This window comes from Pristis pectinata, chromosome 8, assembly GCF_009764475.1.
Source record: "Pristis pectinata isolate sPriPec2 chromosome 8, sPriPec2.1.pri, whole genome shotgun sequence".
Lineage (NCBI taxonomy): Eukaryota > Metazoa > Chordata > Chondrichthyes > Rhinopristiformes > Pristidae > Pristis > Pristis pectinata.
Genome location: NC_067412.1, coordinates 1,612,822 through 1,629,488, shown reverse-complemented (window position 1 = coordinate 1,629,488; position 16,667 = coordinate 1,612,822).

The following is a 16,667-nucleotide window of genomic DNA, read 5'->3' as shown; positions in this document are numbered from 1 at the left end:
TTCAGCAGCTTGATTGTGTGTAAGGTCTCAGGCATCAATTCTGCATCTGTGTGTGTCACAAAGGGACGCTGCTAAGGCTGCCAGTGCTTCCTGGCACATGTGGTCATATTAACACACAAAAAGAGTCAGAATCAGTATACTGGCATCTCAGTCGCAGCACACTCAGTGCCTTTATTGCTTTGTGTATTTTCACTTCTGAAAAAAAAGCTCAGTAAGCCTAAATCATTATGCAGAATGAGTTATTTCCAGTTATGTAATCTTATATTTGTGCCTGGCCTTTTATTCAAGCTATGTCATTTCAGCAGCTACAACCCCACATAATGTTCTTCAGGCACCAATTTCCACAATGGTTAAATGATATCAAGATACTTATCTCTTGCCCTCATTTTACCTTTGAGACAAGACAAAACAACACCCCAGCAATTCAACAATCTCAGCCTCAACGCCACCTCAATGGTCTGATAACAAAACCTACAAAGCTCTGATATCCAAGGACCTAAGTTCTGAGATTTGTTTTCATTTATTTTACAGGAGGTGGGGACAGGTAGATGTGAGAAGCTTTAGATGATGATTTTCCTCCTGATAACTCTGGAGCATAACCCAATGTTACCTCCTGTGACTGCAGAACTCTTTCTTCTCTGAAACAAGGAAGACTGAGGGGAATTTAATTTAGGTATATAAAACTATGAGAGTCTAAGACAGTGTGAACAGAGGTCAGTAAGCAGGCGGCAGAGGTGTATGTTAATTGGCAAAAGGATTTAAGAGGAGCTGAGAGAAAATTATATTTCACTCAATGAGTGGTGGAGGTCAGGAAGTCACTGCCTGAAAGAGTGATTGGGTCATTTTGAAAGTACCTAGGATAAGTACTTGAAGAGCCATAACCTGCAGGGTTATAGACCAAGAGCTGAGAAGTAGGATTATCCTGAAGTCCAGTATTGGCTAGCATTGATACAATGGGCCAAATAGATAACCCTTTACCAGTAAACTGCATTGATACATGTCTATCCCAAACTACCTGACAACCTGGGAAAATGGATTGACTTCCCGCCTGAGTCTCTAGATGTGAGACATTTTCCTGGTCATGATAGCAGTTAGCGTAACACTATTACAGTGCCAGCAACCCAGGTTCAATTCTGGCCACTGTCTGTAAGGAGTTTGTACGTTCTCCCCGTATCTGCGTGGGTTTCCTCCGGGTGCTTCAGTTTCCTCCCACATTCCAAAGACGTACAGGTTAGGAAGTTATGGGCATGCTATGTTGACGCCAAAAACATGCGACACTTGCGGACTGCCCCCAGAACACTCTACACAAGAGATGCATTTCACTGTGTGTTTCAATGTACATGTGACTAATAAAGATATCTTATCTTATAAGCTCCTATAGAAGCAACCGAGACAAGCCAGATACAAGAGCAGCAACCTGTATCTGTGAGCTAGATAACCACACAGAAAAGATCATAATTACTGAAAATATGAAATCAAGTGGGAAATTGCAACTGTACATACTGGGTCTGTCAGCACTTGAATAAGAAAGATAGTGCGATCCCTGTTCAGTTGTCCATAGGTGAAATGTTTCTGGCAAGCACTCTTCTCTTTGCGCTGTTAATTAGTTCTGAATTAGATAAATCCTTTTTTTGGACACCTTCCTCTCATTGGTGTCACTTTTGCCCATTATCAGGTTTCCCTGCCTGACTGCCTGACTGTGTTGCGGTCAGCCTAGAATCTTAGCAGCTGTTTCATATTTTTCCCTTTTAAGCACAATATTGAATTCATTATCACACAATCATCACTAGGTTAGCCTATTGACTAAATCTGGCTCTTTGCTTATTTTAAAATCTAACGTGGACTGCCTCGTTGTCGGTTCTGGACTGTATTGTTGCAGAAAATTGTCCTCAACATACAAAAAAATCGCTACCTTTCTGATCATCACATCTGCTCACCTCAATATATATGGAAGATAACATACCTCTGTTAAGACCATTGTACCTTTACTACATGCATATTTAATCTCTGTGTTAACACACCACCCTTCACAGCAGCTCTGTAGAAAACCATTCCTTCACCTTGAGGCAGAACCACATGTCTCACTGCAATTCTGTGTACAGCACGGCTACTCAACCTGAGTCCAACAAAACCCATCTGCATGAGTTCATATCAGGTTGAATATATTTCCTGATTTGGGTTGAGTCAGGGTATGCCGTGCCAGTTCAGCTCCATACTTTATCCAGGTCTGAATGATTTTCTTGGTATTATTGCATGTGCCCCTCTGTTTTTGATCGATATTTGTTGATTTGTCCTCAAGCAGATCAACAGGACATTTGAATTTGGTTTAAGTACAATGAGGCTCATATTGAGTTGGACATGCAAAAAATTAGAAGCACATGGTTCTAGCTGGGTTCAGATTGGCCATAGTTGGGTTGGGGTTTAATTTTTATAAATGAACAGACCTCTAATTCTGTATGAATGCCTCACTGAGAATCTTTATGTACTTGTAGATCTCTGTAAGTCTCCGCATAGCACAATCCCTCACTGCAGCTTCATATAAAACCACTCCCTCACTGAAAGTCTCCATTTAATAGACTTCTTTCAACCTATTTTACACATCCAACATTAGAGGGATGTTGGTCTATGCCAGCTTTATCAGTTTACAAATCAAGGTTTACAGTAAGTTGAAGCTATTCAAATTTAACAGTAATTCAATTTTTACTGTAACAAAATGTCCAGTTAATATCGATGACTTCAGCTTCAGCTTGATCCTGAGCTGGCCGTGCTGGGTACTGAAGACAATAATTCTGGCCAAGTATTGATGACATCATGAAAGTAATAGGATGCAAAGAGCTCTCTATATAAATAATGGATACAAATTCATCCCTAATTGTGCTTTCCGCTCTCTGAAGTCCAATACATTTCCAACCCAGTGGACCTCTTTATGCAAATGACATCTACTCTTGTCTAATTACCTCGACTGATTGACCTATCGACCAGGAAGCTAGTCCATGCTTTCCTAAAATTCATCTTTGGTGTGTAGATATTGCCATAGGGTCCACCATTTATTGCTCTCACAATCCCCTCCCTTACAATTGTCCACAATGTGTTACAGCTGAGCTGCTAATTAGAAAGTATGGGGCAGGAGTCACACAATGGCTTGAATTAGTGCCTAAATTAGGAGAAACGTCCTTTGCCAAATTAAGTTACAGGCTACATCTGACAAAGTCAGGAAGGAGTGAACCTGAAAGTTCTCATCATTAGCTACAGTTCCTAATGAAGTCTCAAGACATCATGTCAACATAGGCAAGGAATCCTCTTGCTGATCATCACCTCCTTCAGGCAATGGATCGTTCTCCTCCATGTAGCAAGAAGCACGGAGAGTAGCAAGAACAAGGGGAGGCAGGAGTAAACCATTCCGCTTCTCATGCCTGATCAGCCATTCACTAAGATCATGGCTGATCCTTCGATGCAACTTTCTTGCATAAACCCCAAGTCCCTTGATTCCCTTAATATATATAAATCCATCCATCTTTGCCTTGAATATACTCTGAGATTAAGTGGGCAACTCTTATTTTGAGATCTGGGCACCCCAGCTAAGGAGAAACATCAACCCTGCATCCACCCTGAAAAACCCTGTAAGAATTATATAGCCTTCAAAGACACCATCTCTCATTACTCCAAGCTCAAAAGGGTACAGACCCAGTCTGCTTAATGTCCCCTCACAGGACAAACCCACCATCCCCCAGGAATAATTCTGGTGGACACTTGCTGCCCTTCTTCTATTACAAGTATACCCATCCTAAGGTAGGTATATCAGACCTGAACCATAGAACCATAAAACAAAACAGCACAATACAGGCCCTTCGGCCCACTATGTTGTGCTGCCCTTCAAACCACACCTAAGACTATCTAACCCTTTCCTCCCACATATCCCTGTATCTTAAGTTCCTCCATTTGCTTATCTAACAATCTCTTGAACGTGTCCAATGTATCAGCCTCCACCACCACCCCAGGCAGCGCATTCCATGTATCAACCACTCTCTGGGTGAAAAACCTCCCTCTGACATCTCCCTTGAACTTCCCACCCATTACCTTAAAGCCATGTCCTCTTGTTTTGAGCACTGGTGCCCTGGGAAAGAGGCACTGGCTGTCCACTCTATCTATTCCTCTCAATATCTTGTATACCCTGGACACAGTATTTCAGATATCACCAGGGCCCTATACAATTGAAGCAAAACTTCTGTACTCTAGTACTGAAATCTTCTTACAATAAAGAACAACATACCATTTACCTTCCTAACTCCCCACTATACCTGCATATTATCTTTCAGCAATTCATGTACAGGGGCTCTGTACTGCAATTCCTTTCAATCCTTCACCATTTCAAAAGCAGTGCCTTCTAATTTTTCTCTACAAAAAGCTGGGGTATTCCAATGTCCATCACTATCAAGAACTCAATAGCGCCACCAAGGTTCCAACTGGCCAAGTCATAGCTGCCAAACTGGAATGCGGAGGTGTTGAGGGAGACAACTTGATGAAAAATCCTCCTTGCCAATCCAGCTGTCACAGATGCATTTGTCCATGATAGTTTCGGTAAGTGACCACCGCATAGTCCTTTTGGAGATAAGGTCCCATCTTTATATTGAATACTCTCCATCACACTAAATGGGATAAATTAAGCTCAACACTGAAAATCCAGGAGACACCATGGGCCACCAGAAGCTGCAGAATTATATTCCACCATCATCTGTAACCTCCAGGCTGGGCAGATCCCTCACTATCACTATCATCCAGTGGAGCAACTTGATCTGCTTGACCACATTGTTACCAATCTACCCATGACAAATACACCTGTCCATTGGTGCGAATGACCACAGCACAGCCCTAGTGGGAACAAAAAAATGAAAATCAACTGCAGATGCTGAAAATCTGAAATAAACACAGAAAATGCTGGAAATACTCCAACTTGAAACTTTCTAGATTCTTCCTCCCACATCTCAAAGGTGTGCAGGATGGTAGGTTATTTCGCCACTGTAAATTGTCGGTGCTTGATGGTCAGTATAGACTCATAGAATCATGGAACAGTACAGCACAATACAGGCCCTTCGGCCCACAATGTTGTGCCGACCTTTAAACCTCACCTAAGACTATCTAACCCCTTCCTCCCACATATCCCTCTATTTTAAATTCTTCCATATGCTTATCTAGCAATCTCTTGAATTAGACCAATGTACCTGACTCCACCACCACCCCAGGAAGTGCATTCCATGCCCCAACCACTCACTGGGTAAAAAACCTTCCTCTGATATCTCCCTTGAACTTGCCACCCACTACTTTAAGACCATGCCCTCTTGTATTGAGCATTGGTGCCCTGGGAAAGAGGCGCTGGCTGTCCACTCTATCTATTCCTCTTAATATTTTGTACACCTCTGTCATGTCTCCTCTCATGCTCCTTCTCTCCAAAGAGTAAAGCCCTAGCTCACTTAGTCTCTCCTCATAATGCATACTCTCTAAACCAGGCAGCATCCTGGTAAATCTCCTCTGCACCCTTTCCAACGCTTCCACATCCTTCCTATAATGAGGCGACCAGAAATGGACACAGTACTCTAAGTGTGGCCTAACCAGAGTTTTGTAGAGCTGCATCATTACCTCGCGGCTCTTAAACTCGATCCCACGCCATATGAAAGCTAACATCCCATAAGCTTTCTTAACTGCCCTATCCACCTGTGAGGCAACTTTCAGGGATCTGTGGATATGAACCCCCAGATCCCTCTGTTCTTCCAGACTACCCAGAATCCTGCCATTAACTTTGTACTCCGCCTTGGAGTTTGTCCTTCCAAAGTGTACCACCTCACACTTCTCCAGATTGAACTCCATCTGCCACTTCTCAGCTCAGCTCTGCATCCTATCAATGTCCCTCTGCAATCTTCAACAATCCTCTACACTATCCACAACACCACCAACCTTTGTGTCATCTGCAAACTTGCCAACCCACCCTTCTACCCCCTCATCTAAGTCACTAATAAAAATCACAAAAAGCAGATTCCCAGAACCGATCCCTGTGGGACACCACTAGTCACTGCCCTCCAATTTGAATGCACTTCCTCCACCACAACCCTCTGCTTTCTACCAGCAAGCCAACTCTGAATCCACACAGCCAAGCTTCCTTGGATCCCATGCCCTCTGACCTTTTGAAGAAGCCTACCATGTGGAACCTTGTCAAATGCCTTACTAAAATCCATGTAGACCACATCTACTGCACTACCCTCATCAATCTGCCTGGTCACCTCCTCACAGAACACTATCAGGCTTGTGAAACACTATCTGCCCTTCACAAAGCCATGCTGGCTGTCCCCAATCAGACCATGATTCTCTAAATGCTCATAGATCCTATCTCTAAGAATCCTGTCCAACAGCTTGCCCACCACAGACGTAAGGCTCACTGGTCTATAATTCCCTGGACTATCTTTACTACCTTTTTTGAATAAGGGGACAACATTTGCCACCCTCCATTCCTCCGGTACCATTCCCGTGGACAACGAGGACTCAAAGATCCTAGCCAATGGTTCAGCAATCTCCTCCCTCGCCTCTCGGAGCAGCCTGGGGAATATTCCGTCAGGCCCCGGGGACTTATCTGTCCTAATATTTTCTAACAGCGCTAACACATCCTCTCTCTTGATATCCACTTGCTCTAGAACATTAACCTTACCAACACTGTCCTCAGCGTCATCAAGGCCCCTCTCCTTGGTAAATACTGAAGGGAAGTATTCATTGAAGACCTCACCCACTTCCACAGCTTCCAGGCACATCTTTCCACCTTTGCCTCTCGTCATCCTTCTGCTCTTCACATAAGTGAAAAATGCCTTGGGGTTTTCCTTAACCCTACTTGCCAAGGCCTTTTCATGTCCCCTTCTTGCTCTCCTCAGCCCCTTCTTAAGTTCCTTCCTCACTACCCTATATTCCTCAAAGAGACCTATCTGATCCTTACTGCCTACACCTTATGTATGCTGCCTTCTTCCTCCTAACTAGATGTTCCAACTCTCTTGTCACCCATTGTTCCTTCACCCTGCCATTTTTTCCCTGCCTCACCGGGACAAATTTATCCCTAACATCCTGCAAAAGATCCCTGAACAACGACCACATCTCCATAGTACATTTCCCTTCAAAAATGAGATCCCAGTTCACACTTGCCAGTTCTAGCCTTATAGCCTCATAATTTGCCCTTCCCCAATTAAATATCTTCCTGTCCTCTCTGCTCCTATCCTTTTCCATGACAATGCTGGAAGTTAGGGAGCGGTAATCACTGTCCCCCAAATGCTCACCCACTGAGAGATCTGTCACCTGACCCGATACATTACCTAAAACTAGATCTAATATGGCATTGCCTCTAGTCGGCCTGTCAACATACTGTGACAGGAATCTGTCCTGGACACACTTAACAAACTCTGCCCTGTCTAAGCTTTTGGCACTAAGCAGGTGCCAATCAATATTTGGGAAGTTGAAGTCTCCCATGATAACAACCCTGTTATTTTTGCACCTTTCCAAAATCTGCCTCCCAATCTGCTCCTCAGTATCCCTGCTGTTACGGGGGGGGGGGGGCCTAAAGAATACTCCCAGTAGAGTAACTGCTCCTTTCTTTTTCCTAACTTCTACCCATACTGACTCTAGAGAGGATCCTGCTACAGTAGGTCAAAGGCATGTTTCTGAGCTGCATCTTTCTTATGACTCTAGATAATGCCTGAACTGCTGAGTGGTTCCAAAATTTTCTGTTCCTGTTTTACTTGTGGTAACAAAGTTTTGTATGCATATCTTTGGACACCTTTTCTTGAGTTCTATGGCAGCTCCATCATTCTAAATGGGATGGATTTTGACAGATGTGCCAACTCACAGCTGGCACCCAGGAGCTTCTATATATCCTCTGCAAGAGCAAAAATGTGCACCACTACAATATGTAACCTCATGGCCCATATATTGCTCACTCCAGTATTACAAACAAACCAGGAGATCAACCTGTTTACCAACGAGCAGGACAGGAGGACATGCCAGGAGCAGCCTGTTTACCTTGAAATAGTACTTGATGGTCAATATGGACATGGTGGGCTGGAGGGCCTGTTTTTGTCCTGTAACGCTCAAGAACATGGTGAAGCTGCAATAAGTGACTACCTGTGTTGAAGACCAAAAACAGCATGTAGCAGACAGAGCTAAGTGATCTCACAAGCAACAGACAAATCTAGTCAGGAATGGTGGTGGACCATTCAACATCTAACAGAAGGAGACTCAAAGACCTACAATGTTGAGGCTCAGCATTTAAGTGCTACAGACAAGGCTGAAGAGCTCACAATTAGTGTTTAGACAGATGCTAAGTAGATGACCCATCTTGGCTTCCTCCTGAGATCCACACCATCACAGAAGTTAATCGTCAGTCAATTCCATTTACTCCACATAACAACAAGAAACTGCTGAGAACATTGGATACACCAAAGACATTGGGACTTGACAACATTCTAGCTGTAGAACTGTAAACTTGCACTCCAGAACCAACAACTCCTCTAGTCAAGCGAAGCAGTTCCGATACAGTTCAATGCTGGCATCTGCCTGATAATGTGGAAAATTTCCCAGGTGTGCCCTGTCTATAAAGAGCAGGGCAGAGCCAATCCAGCAAAGTAAGGTAAAGTGTTGACAGCAGTGCTAACAAACAGGATTTACTCACAGGTAACCTGCTTACCAACACCTATATCCCATGAAAGAATTTTTAAAAAGATATATTCCACCTTTTGTGACCTCAAGACATCTCAAGGTGCTTTACAGCCAAAAGTTGGTATTGTAACATAAACCAGATAAGGTAGGGCCATCAACTTTCAATTGCTGAAGGATATTCATCAACCAGTTCTGTTTTTATAACACAACGGGCTCCAAGCTTGGTTTACTGATCCTGCTTTTTTAAGTCCTGATTTTGATTGAAATAAATCAAATTGTCTCTAGATTAAAACAGTTGAGCAAGATATCCATGAGGCTACTAGTTTGTGATTGAATAGTGGTAATGTGGCAAAAGATCGTCCTGAAAGTATCCCATTCAGAGACCACAGAAGCACTAGTGATGAATTTCCACTGTTTCTGTGCAATGAGAATTTTGTGCTCCCAACCGCTTAATTAACATAAAAACAGAAATTTTGGAAACAATCAGCAAGGTCAGGCAGCATCTGTGGAAAGAGAAATGGATTAATATCTTCAACCTGAAACATCATCTCTGCTTCCAGCATTTTCTGTTTTCATTTCAGGTTTCCAGCATTTGTTGTTTTTAAATATTTTCAGCTTATTTACTGTTCTAAAGTAAATGACAACCAATTTATTTATTTTCTCAGGAGATTAGGTTTGAAATATTTCTTGTGTATTTTGCTTTTTTTCATTCAGCTCTTTTCTTTATCATGGCAGCAATTTTGCATTCCTTGTTTGGTTAATAATTAGCCATTCATAAGCTATTTATAACAAATGTTTGGTGGGTTCAGGTAACACTTTTGTTTTATTTCAAGCAAATTAATGAAATTGAACATAAAGCCAAAAACTACACCTAAACATATGAGCCAATGCAGTTCAAATCACACATAAAGGATTCTGTAGGCCAATGTACATTAAACATTCATGGTATGATTAGTTCGTATTTATACACAGAGTCCAGTGCTGAGAATGCCCATCTCCCTACGGACATCACCCTGCATCAGGGTCTGTCAAAATAAATCTGAGCATTGAGGGTTTTTAGAAAAATGCAACCAAAGATCAGGGAAATTACGAGTGCATATATTGGACCAAGTACTGGAAGGATGGATAACAGAGTTAGGATAATAGAGGAATGGATTTTAACAAGAATGATAAGGTACAGGAGGAACAAACCCATGGAAATGTTAGTGGGCTGGGTTTGGAAAGGATACCAGAAAAATGCCTTGATAAGCATTTTTGTGTTGTAATCCAGGGACTTAAGTAACTCTAAGATGGTTCAGCTCCTTAGAAATGTAACTGGCTCACATTCTGCTGTCATATTACAGGTTGTGTTTGCTCTTGAGTTAGATCAGAAGTGTCATGCAGTTTTCTTTTGCTGCAGTCCTACAAAGGATAATGTCGGAGTTCCATAATCACAATTAACAGGCATAGGCTCTTGTTTCAGAGGGTTGTCAGTCATGACAAAATCTCTAGGACTAAGATTGATCTTAAATGTCAACTGATCAATAACTTTCCAAGCCATTTGTATCATGCCCTTCAGTTCATTATCATGGCCATTAAATTGAGTTTGGTGCTGTTAGTTCAGTAATAATTGATCATTGTTCCCAGCATCACTTTACTTTTAGTTATTATAATACATTCAGCAAGAACTAAGGCACTCAGGTAGTGGGAGTTTGGTCTAGGTCCTTGCCTGTGAACTTTTTGACCTCAGCTGTAGTTCAATTGGGATTGTGTTCAATTAGCCAAGGTTCCTATTTGCTGTTCAGTATCTCCACCACCCCTACTTGGAATATGTGAGAATGAATGTTGGGTGCAATCTTCAGAGCGACGCTGTGATGCTTTGTATGGATGATTAACACAATTCATAGATCCCACTCCAGGAACTTAAACAGAATATTCTCAGCTGACAATCCAGTGGTAAACTGTGGGAAATGCACTTGTCGAGCTTCATTTTCCACTGCAAGATTAAACAGTGGTTCACAATCTTTTTTTGCACAGTGGGCCACACTTACAGCTCTCAGTGTGTTTTGTGGGCTGAAGCCACACAGCTTGCTTCCCATGCAACCATTTAAAAAATGTTTTGGATCGGTTATTTGACAGTAATGTAATACAAGTCAATTATTCCATAATACTCCTGTTTTTTCACTGGTACATATCTACCCAACACATTTTAAAAGAGCAAACTAAGTGAATTTATATAACTTGTTAAAATAAATCTGGGTTGACACTTACACCAATGGTACAGGGACTGCAGCAGTGTGCTGATTGGGCTGCATGTGACCCATGGGCTGCAGGTTGAGAACTACCTTGTATGTCTGCTCTCTCATATGAACATAATAGATTCCATGGCACAATTTCAAAGAAGAGCAGGGGGTTTCTCCAAGTGTCCTGTCCGATATTTATCCCTTAATCAATAGTTCTAAAAGGTCATTTTCAGACTGGCATTTGTGAGAGCTTGCTGTGCTCCAACTAGTTGTTCTTTTCTCTACAGTTCAACAATGACTACATTTCAAAAGTACTTTGGATGCAACTGCTTTGTGATGTTCCGAAAATGACATGAAAGACTGTATAGAAATCTAAGTCCTTTTCTTTCTCAGAGAATCTGTTACTTGGCATATTTGTAAGAAATTTTACTGATCGGTGTGCTTTTACTTAGGATATCTATCATTCGGTGTTTGTTGTTTGGAATATCTGCTATCTGGAGTGTTTACTTTCAAATTGATTGCTATTGTTATTCAATGTTCCCGTTAATCAGTCTGCCTCTTATTTAGAGCACTATTCCTCCAATCAGAGCATTTGTAACTCAAATTGCACCTCATGTACTTGTTACTTGCATTGTCTGTTACTTGAAACATATTTTATTTGGATCATCTATTGTCCAGCATTGTTCCTCAGGGTCCCCAGAATGCTAAATGTCTACTATAGTGCCTATTATTCAGAATATCTGTCGTTGCCATTCCTCAGGACATTTTCTTCTGTGAAGGACAATTTGCGGTGGTAGTGGTGCTCTTTAAGTGGCTGCCTGCTTCCCTTTATCTCCCTCACAGTTCCACAATCCTACTGATGCTTGGGGTTGAATCAATAATTCTAAGTGTGTTTATAGTCTGTCCCACGGCACTTACATTGAAAATGACTCTCAAAAGATTAATTAGAAACCTTTTAGATTCTTTAATTACATTAGATTCGTGGAACAGTAATGGAGCAAGCAAACAATCGGCTTACAGATTCCATTACACTACATTACAATTAGCAATGTGCTAATCAGGGTCTCTGGCTTCTAATGTTTATTTGTGGCAATTACATCAGTCGGCCATTAAGGTGCTTCATTCCTGGATCATCATGCTATGACTCAGAGGTGTATACACAGCCAGAATTGAATGTTCATGACCCGGCCCTAGTTCCTCGTCAAGCTATGAGACCTCATTCTTACTTCTTACCTTGACTCCTCATTTCCAGTTCTATATACTTTGGAATGGTACACCTCCTGCAGCTTCATTGTGGGCTTAGTCTCACAGAACAGCCACTTCCCAAATTATTAACCTTTTTCTCATACTGGGAGCCTCACCACTAACCCAGAATTTCTCAGTAAAAATGCCCATTAAATAAACATGGCACTGTTACACTGAGAACAAGGGAGAGGATATTAACATTCAACTATCAATGTAAACTCATACCATATTTACCTGTCATCACAGAGTTGATTCATACTGTACCTCTAACTGGCACTATACAATGCAACATAGGGTACCTTTAACCATCTCGAGATAGACTATATTCTTTAAAGATTCTTCTCATTGCCATGTTTGTTAAATGAATTATTGACATCTACTGCTTTTGCTGTTCCTGGCAATTTAGCAGTGACAATACTAAATAGCACAAATCCAGTCTGAGGAGTGCAGCAATGTACAAGAGTCTAAAACACTTTCAGAGGGAGTCCTAATGAGCCCTCTAGGGAATAGTGAGAATAATGTCATACTGTCCAATATTATAAAGTCTAACACAGGAAGTATATTTGGGTTGCTGCATAAGAAAAACTGTTTTTTAATGTCACTTCACCAGGAGGATGACTTCTATTGCAGTTTGAGGTGGTTTCAGGTACCAATTCCTGGGGTATTTACTCAGGAAAACTTTGATAGAAGAACAGTGAAGACATGACTCCACGGCAGTTGAATAAGTATTTCCTTAGGTTTAAAGATTAGCCACAATTATCACCCTTTAGTGAAACAATTGGGGAATGTTAAGATAGTGAAAGGTCCAATTGAAATGCAAGTCCTTCATTCAGTTCCCGAACATTCTGTGATTATAAAACCCATATATCCTCATAATAAGGGAAATGCATCTGTAAGCGTATTCTAATGAGGGCATTACGATTCACAATCTCACCTATGATAACCAGAGAAGGGTTTGAGTTTTAATTAACCTATCTCATCTACTACAATTACATGAGATTACAATAGGGAAAGAGATCATGTGGCCCACCCAACTCGTGTCCGTTTTTTGTCCTCCTCACAATCAGTAGTCTGAATCCAATGTACCCATTTTACATGCCAGATCGAGCTGAAGTGGGCCATGCTGTTTATCAGGCAGCCTGTATTTGCTGCTTTACAAAGAATTTGACGTTTGACATTTGGAGTTCGGGAGCTGAGATTTTCTTTTAAAAAGGAAGCTTGATTATGTCGCAGTGTGTGTTTTAAAGGAATGCTTTCTTCACATAGCAAAAATAATCAAAAGAGACGTTCGAAGAGCGGGGGTGTAATTGTTTGTCATGTTCACTGTAAAACATCAACCTGAGAATGCTGCATAGTGACTGACAGCTCAACTGAGCCATTATGTGGCTGAAAGGGATCAAACATATTCTTAGCACCAACTGTGTGAAGAAGGACCACCCAGAGCAACAGGTGGTGGAGAGGACAGTGCCATCATAGGCCAATGCACACCCCCTTGGTCACTGCTCCTTGATTAATATGGACAAAGTCATAGAGTTGTTCACTCACAGACACAGGGCCTTTGGCCCACCACGTCCAGGCCGACTTTTTGGCCCATCTAATCCCATTTGCCTGCATTAGGTCCATATCCTTCTATACCTTACCTATCCAAGTGCCTATCTAAATGTAGTGATTGTATCTGATTCCACCACCTCTTCTGGCAGCGAGTTCCAGATATCAACTACTCTCTGTGTAGAAAACTTTCTCCTCAAATCCTCTTTAAAGCTCCTTCATCCTGTGCCCTCTTGTTTTTGATAACCCTACCATGGGAAAAAGATTCTGACTATCTACCTTATCTAAGTCTCATTACCTTATATACCTCTATTAGATGATTCCTTAGCCTCCTTTGCTCCAGGGAAAACAATTCCAGCCTAAACCATCTCTCCCCATAACAATCCAGGCAATATCCTGCTGGATCTCCTGTGCATTCTCTCCAGTTCAATCACATCTTTCTGGTAATGTGGAATGTTCTGGCAGCTTGTCTGACAAAGTTCCAGCCAACTCACACATAGTCCTCCAAAAACCAGCAAAATGGATAATCTTTATTATCCCACTCACAACCTGATTTCCCACATCTGAAAGCATGTTGGTAAGAATCTTTATCATGGACTGCATTTCCAACCAACCATAGTTAATATCAGCCTGGCTCAGCAGAAACACTGTGATCTCTCATTCAGAAGTACAAGGTTCACTTTACTACAGAATGTGAGCTTCTAATCTTTTCTGAATCATTCTTTATAGTCCTGAGGGAGGGCCACGTAACCACAATGACAACTTTTGAATAAGATATTAAACCAAGGCTCTTATTATTCAGGAAGATGTAAAAGGTGCCAGCCATGGCTTGGTTGGTAGCATTCATGCCTCCAAATGGAAAATTTGGGAGTTAAAGTTCCATTCAAGAGTAGAAAAATGTAGCCCAATAACCTAGTGCAGTATTAGAGAGTGCTACAGTTAGAGTTGCCTTCTTTGAATGAAATACTAGATGGCAGTTTTATCTGATCACTCAAGTAGTTGTAAAAGATACCCTAATACTGTTCTGAAGTACAGCAAAGGTGTTATCCCCTTTACCCTGGCTGACATTTATCCCTCTGTCATCATCACTCTCAGTAGATCATTGGGTCATTATTAAATTGCTGTTTGCTACATTACCAGCGAGACTTTACTTCAAAAAAGTTACTGTGGGAAGGCAAGGATGTGGAGTTAATGCTACATTCAGAACAACCACAATCATGGAGACACAAGAGACTGCAGCTGCTCTAAGCTGGAGCAAAAAAGAAACTGCTGGTGGAACCAACGGGTCAGGCAGCATCAATTGGGGGGCTGAGTGACGAGTCCTGATCCTAAGTTGATTATTCATATAAGATTTCTTTATTAGTCACATGTACATCGAAACACACAGTGAAATGCATTTTTGCGTAGTGTTCTGGGCAGGGGCAGCATATTTCACTGGCTGTAAAACACTCTGAATATAAAAGGAGCTATATAAATCTAGATTTTGTTTTTAAAAAAACCATCAGATCTGAAATTAATTAGTTACATGAGGTCTGCAACATAAATAAATTTTATTGTTCTGAATGGTTGGTACCACATATTTGGTTCTTGTTTGACCTGGAATTCAACTAGTGTGAATTGGATGAAAATTAACATTATTCATTTTATACTTTTATTTAAAGCTTCCCATAGCCAATGTCCCATCTTTTTGAAGGTTGAGACTTCCTTTTAATGCATGGTTTTCCTAGTGCATCAGGAAGCACTCCATGTCATTCTCCTTTCTGCCCAAGCCTGGATACTGTAGTAACGACCAACAATTCATTCATTACAGACAACTTCAAATCAACTCTGGTCCTGTCTTCCTCCAGCATTTCAGCAATCAGGAAGCCCGATAAATTTCCCCTGTTTAAAGGATGATGGAGAAAGAAATCCTCATCATTTTTGAAAAGTACATGAATGATTACTTCAAGAGCCATAATCTGCAGGGCTAAGGGCCAAGAACTTGGAAATGAGATTAATCCAAAGTTCTTTTTAGGCCTCATGGGCATGATTGGCTGAATGGTCTCTGTGTTGTAAATTTCCATGACTCTATGATGATAACACAGGTGGTTGAGGCCAGCTGTGGGATATCAATTTCTGGTCTGAGTTCAGTATGCTAGAATCAGAACTATTATTGCTGATATATGACATGAAATTTGTTGTTTTGCAGCAGCAGTACAGTGCAAAGACATAGAATTACTATAGATTACAAAAATAAATAAATAGTGCAAAAAAAGGAATAATGAGGTAGTGTTCATGGGTTCATGGATCGTTCAGAAATCTGATGGCAAAGGGGAAGAAGCTGTTCCTAAATCATTGAGTTTGGGTCTTCAGGCTCCTGTACCTCCTCCCTGATGGTAGTAATGAGAAGAGGGCAAGTCCTGAATGGTGAAAGTCCTGAGTGATGGATGCCGCCTTCTTGAGGCACCGCCTCTTGAAGATGTCCCCAATGGTGGGGAGGGTGTGTCCATGATGGAGCTGGCTGAGTCTACAGCCCTCTGCAGCCTCTTGCGATCCTGTGCATTGGAGCCTCCATACCAGGCTGTGATGCAACCAGTCAGGATGCTCTCCACTGCACATCTATAGAAATTTGTAAGAGCCTTTGGTGACATACCAAATCTCCTCAAACTCCTAATGAAGTAGAGCCGCTGACAAGCCTTCTTCTGACTGCACCAATGTGTTGGGCCCAGGAGAGATCCTCTAAGATGTTGACACCCAGGAACTTGAAGCTGCTCACCCTTTCCATTGCTGAGCCCTGTGAGGACTGGTGTGTGTTCTCCCAACCTGCCCTTCTTGAAGTCCACAATCAGTTCCTTGGTCTTGCTGATGTTAAGTGCAAGGTTGTTATTGCGACACCACTCAACCAGCCAATCTATCTCACTCGTGTACACCTCCTCATCGCCATCTGAGATTCTACCAACAACAGTGGTGTCATTGGTGAATTTATAGATG